Consider the following 6,000-nt stretch of genomic DNA (forward strand, 5'->3'; position numbering starts at 1 on the left):
ATTTTCATTGTGATTTTTTCCAGAAAAATTAGTATTATTTAGTTTGATGAATGTGAAGATTGCAAAGCTCTGTTCTGGGGAAACTGCATAAGTTAAAATTCTTGCAGAGAATCAAAGGAATATTAATCAGTTTGTGATGTTTATAAAGTCACTATGTAATTAACGAACTTAGCTTAGTATTTTTATCGAGTCCTGCATGCTGTACAGAAGCCATGTAAGTGACCCAGCAAACATCTATTGCTGAACTGTCAGATGCTTTCTTCTCCTCTGCCAGCAACTTCTAAAGAAGAATCATGCAAGTACTGTCACCTAATTTGGTGTTCTAGAAAAGAAGGATGTAAATTCATCTAGAAGGAGCTGGATTAATCCTGTTAGAGCTCATTTTACATTGCTGGCCTTAAGCTGAAATCAAACTCTAGTCCCAGAAAAGCAAATGCTCTAACCACTATTCTGTTTGTGAAAGGTGCGGCAGCAGAAGTATTCCTTTTTGTAAGTTGTAAGACTTATCTATGTTGTGGAAAAGATCTGTGTTACATACTTGGTACTTCTATTATTTTTATTTTTTTTCTTCAGTCAGTACATCTACTGAGAAGTAGCCTGTGGAACACCAAAAATTCTTGAGCAAATCATCTTGCTTATACTTTTAGACTTTTGTTAAGAGGAGAATTCAGGCATAATTTTTATTATTTTGCCAAAACACGAAGACACCTTTTAATTTAGTACCACTTGTGTAAAACTGCCAGTAATTTCTAAGGAAATAATTAAGATTTTTTGCCCTTCTTTTTTTGAATCTGTACGTTTTCAGTCCTCAGCGGATTACATGTAAACTTTTCAGCATAATAACCAATTGTTCTCTGACACCAAAATGAACAAACAAGCTCTAGTGGTGAGGTTTTGGAAAATCAAAGTGGTAGGAATGGTACAGGAAAACTATTAGTTCTGCTTAAAATTGTACTGAAGCCTGGCCCTTGTAAATGCTGAATTGGCCTGCCAAACTGAATCTTTGTCTAAAGGATTCTTGATACAACAACTACTCTTCCCCTTTTTCACATCTATTCCCAAGGAAGTAGTGCCAACAGCAGGTTTTTAGCTGTCTTTGTAGAAAAACAGAATATAGGGATGGGATGACCTAAACTGTACTTTCTGTTTGATCTGTACCTGGCAGCTGTACAGAACGGTAGCATACAGACCGCAATGTATGGCGTAAAGCCACGTGAGAAATCCTGTTTGGGTCATGAGAAGCTATTTGAGATTCAGAGGAAAATGACTCAATAGGCATGAGGCTTTCTATTTGTATATGCAGTGCAGCATTCCTTGGAAGGATGGCCATATTTAATGCCTTGAAAATGTTATGTAAAATTGTACCTGTGGCTTGTATTGAATAAATTGTTCTTGCCACGGAGAGAAATGAGGAGCGAATGCCATTGTTGAGCTTTTTAACCTGCTCATGGTGACCAGTATAAACTGCAGGTGCCCTTTACAGAATCTGAACTGAGGTTATTACAAGGAAAAAGAACTGTAGAGAGGCTCAGTTTGTCAAGGACATAGCTAACTGACCTTCAGCCTATTGTCTTCAGCTACATGATCTGTGTCCGTTCGCTCGCATGGTGATGGATGACAGACAGGAGGAGAAGAGTGCAGACAGTTGAGAAACAGATTTACAGACCTCGTCCTGACCAGACTGCTTTTACCCTGTCGTAGTTCCAGAAATTTCACTGCTAGTAGATGTCACTGCCTGGAGAGGTAAGAATCACATCTGAGGTCTTTCCTTCTGCAGTAGTCCTCTTTGGGTAGCAGAATCTAAGTTAGTGAAGCACTGCTGCTTAAAGATGTTATTTTATAACTTCTCCCATTGTATGAGAGATGAGTGAAGCCACAGAAGGTGATGATGGAGAGGGGATATAATTTAAAGGAGGAAATTATGACTAAGGTTACATGTTCTAACCCAGTTCTGTTATTTCTGTGAGCTTAAGAGTTAATTTATTTGATCTGTACCTCATTTTCCCCTCATTAGAGGAAAGTTTAATTTATGCTTGTGCAGTATTTCGAGCATTAGTCTTGCATGCCACATTTACTCTTATTTCTGGCCTGTACTATATCCAAAAATACGGTGCTGTTCCCTGGTATTCACACCAGGTCAGAAGTGTAAAGAGATGCCTACCCTCTTCTTGTATCTTTGCCTCACTGAGGTATCAGGACAGACCATCAGTGCTGCATAAAAATAAATTTATTACTTCATACTGTATGCTGGATGTGGCAGAAGTCAGTAGCAACCACAGAATTGTGGTCCTATGGGACCACAGAATTAGAAGAATATACTCTTATGCAGAAGTACAAACAACCTTATTTCTGGTTGTGAAGTTGAAGGGCTTGACTTTCTGCTATAATAGTGTTCAAACACTAAGTTATAATCTTACCCCAACATTTAGAAGCAAGCGGAACAAAGCAAACGTGCATCACAAGTAGCAGCACTCGGAGACCAGCCATGACAGTCATCAGAAGCAAGACAGTGATGACCTGAATGAGTACCCTGGTAAAACTTGTTACACTTCCGAGAAAGAAGGGTTTTCAGAGAAAGCAAGAGGATGGTATTCTGTACATGGAGTCCTTAGCAAAGCATAGTCTGTCCCACTAATGGCTTAAGCTGTTTGTTAGCAAAATTACTTTGGAACGCTGGACTAAACCCAGAAGGGAAAGAAGTCTAGTGGTTACAGGTAGCACAGCCAGCAGATGGGATCAGTTCATCTGTCATCAGCTGTCCTCCCCATCGTGCTTGCTGGCAAAACAGGCACCGGACAGCTCCGACAAGCAGAATGGGGTGGTACCCCTCGATCGGCAAAGCCTGTAGCTCGATAGCAAACGTGGCTTTGGATCCTCTCATAGAAAAGCAAATTGAACTGTGGTGCTGCTGAGCAAATACTCCAATGGGCAGGCCTGTGTATTAAGCGGGGACCTTCGTACGATGGCAGCGTTTGCCAGGATGCGTGTCACAGGCTCGGCACGTCTACCAGGCTGAGTCACAGAGAGCATGTATAGTGAAGACAACCTAACCGATAATCTGAATGAGTTCAGGCATAGCCAGTTGCTGATGTGCTTGTCATTCTTGAAATGGAGATGAATTTATGAATACTCAGAAGCAGAGCATTTAAATGCCTGGGAAAATTTTCGTTCCCGTGCTGCAGTACCAAGCACTTCCATAGGTGGGTACTGGCTAAGCATGGGTGGCAGGCTCACGGTGTCTGAAATAGGCATATAAATTGCATCTTTATTCCCATTTGGAATGCACTAACTTCCTTCTTTGCACATTATCCAGGCTGTCCTGGTGATTTTAAGCTATAGAGGAAGCCATAAGAAGCCTGCAAAGCTCTTTTCAAGATTATTTCTTGGAGATTAGGCCAGATTATGGGAAAAGAAACGTGGTTCATCGTTCTTTATTTCCATTCCCACATCTGTCAGAATAACCTGCAAAGGGAGAAAAACAGGGTTCACGCTTTATTATAAAGGCTCCAAAAGAGAAAAGCCATTGAAACTAGTCTATGTAAGATGTGAAGTCTCGCAAGCTCTGCCTTGTTATATAAACTGCCCCAGGATGTCTTATATGGACAAAGTGCCATGTCCAAAGTCCATTGCTTAGGAGGAGCCACCAACAGTATCACTACAGAGGATGCTGTAGACAGCCGGAGTAGAAGAATACAGCAGGAGTGACCCACTCGTCAGCTCAGACAGCTCCATCAGTGTGCCCTGGGTAAGGAAAAAGATGTTTAGCCTGTTGCCTGTGTCCCATTGAATAAGCACAAGGAAGGCAGCTGCTGTCTGTGGAAGAGGAGAGAACCTCTACCAGTCTCCCGGGAGGCAATGTCTGTCATTAGGCCCGTGGGAAAACTGGGAATGTAGGTGACCTGCAGAGGTGACGGCAGTTCATACAGCAAGAGGCATCATACCTGGAATAGCTTGGCTGAGTGGACGAGAAATGGAGGGCACCCTTTAATCCTATCTAATTAAGGGTATTAGGGGGCAAAGCATAAGGAAAATAAACTGAGTGGAAGAATGCAGTGTAAAACAGCCCAGAGAAACTTCTTGTCAGTGAATAGTCAGCTCTTTTTTTTGCTAAATTTTATAATGCCTTTCAACCAGGAAAAACATTGACCGCATTAACAGTCTCTAATGCGACTGTGAGAGAAGGAAGAGTGGCAGTACAAGGAAGTCAGCTGGAACAGCAACGCGATTTAAACAAGGCCAAGGGATGTGGCTGGGAAATAACTGGTATAATTTTGCAGACCATGAAACGTTCACTATATCTTTAGCAGAATATAGCAGAATGGACTGAGCAGGTCACAGAAAAGACTACAGAGGGGGTAGAAGAATGTATAAAGAGTGGGGTGGCAAGGGCAGCTTGGGGAAGATGAGATAGCTTTAGCAAGCAAAGCTTCCTTTGGGCACTTTCTTCCCACATGAAATTTTTTGGGGGGTTGGAAAATGCACTATGGACTTAAGTACATGATGCATAGTTGTTGTCTCACTGATCAGTTTTGCTGCTTTCAGAACTGACATGGAACAGTGCTTTCAACCAGGCCTATATGCAGGGCTGAGAAAAGGCAGAGAAATTTTCTCTAGTGGGGAGAATTATCAATACCCATAATGATGAATAAGCCACAGAACAAAACAAGGTTCTTGTGTCACGTTTGTAACACAGTCGTATGAATATGAAGTACCTAGTATCAAATATTCTACGTAACGTAGAAAAAACCCCAAAGCTAACAGTGTTAAATCATAAAAGAACTTGGCATGGACTAGCGCGTAATGATGTGCTATACCTGCACTTCTCAGAAGAGCCATGATAGATACTGAGATGTTTTAGATGGCTGTTGCAGTTCACAGTGTCTTATAAATCTTTGCTCCAGTCACTGGGAATACAGCAAAAGGTACTGTGATACTTGTGCCTTCCAGGGCCCGGAGGATGTGATGCTGGTTTTAGATTGTCTTCCTAGGGTTTATTTAGCAGTCACCTTTATTCTGGAGTCACCTTTTGCTCTGCGTTTTGCTGCTGTAAATTCAAAGTCTAAAGTTCACTGACTTACTCCAAAATTACACAGATGTAAGTGAGAGCAGAATTTGGCCTTGTGTGCCCTTCCAAGGGTGCTAAGTTTGAAGAGATACAGAGTAACACTGGCTAAATGACTACTGAAGGGGAATATGAAAACCATCTGTAAATATTTTAAGGATGCAAAGATTAAAGAGGAGGCGCGTTGGTACTGCATGTTCCAAGAAGGTTTTTAACTTAACTAACAGGGATAAAACTGAGCAAAGAAAAATATGTAAGAATTGGAGAAGCAATATTTCTAAAAACTCAGAAATCAATCTCTTAATGTACAAAGATTTCTCTGAGAATGGAGAGATACCCACTGTGTAATTTACAAAATGACATGAGGATACAGCTATGCCTTTGTGTTATAAAGTACTCTTAAGCTGCCTGGGAGATGCCAAGACAGGGCTTCAGGTCTGCCTTTCTGATTGCTCAGCTGAAACAGATTGATTTCTCCCTCCTTCTGTTCCATCTTTGGGAAGCACATGCATGACCATCTGGGTCCAGACAGACATGGTTTGTCCCCTCTTGGCTTAATAAATTGATCTGTTTTAAATCTGCACGAAGGAGCATACCATGGAGAAAAACTCTCCGTTCCTTCAAGACATACTGTCTGTGACAGACAAAGCCTTGGGGGAAGAAATCCTTTAGTTAAATTAATTCAGGTTTGGATAAGAAGTATAGGGAGTCATATGCTACCTGACTTTGTCAGCTCTTTCCTAACGGGCATTGGTTCATTTAGAACAGTGCCAAATATCATCAGAGCATCTTTGGGACCTGGTGGTTTCAACAGGGGTTCAAGGCCCTTGGCCCCATGCAGGAATGGACCCTGTACACACAAATTTAGGAGTGTCTTGAACTGGGAAGTTACCAGAGTTGAAGCTGGTTTGGTTGTCTCCCAAAAGTCTTATTTTAAG

This window comes from Aquila chrysaetos, chromosome 17 (genome assembly GCF_900496995.4).
Source record: "Aquila chrysaetos chrysaetos chromosome 17, bAquChr1.4, whole genome shotgun sequence".
In the NCBI taxonomy this organism is placed as follows: Eukaryota; Metazoa; Chordata; class Aves; order Accipitriformes; family Accipitridae; genus Aquila; species Aquila chrysaetos.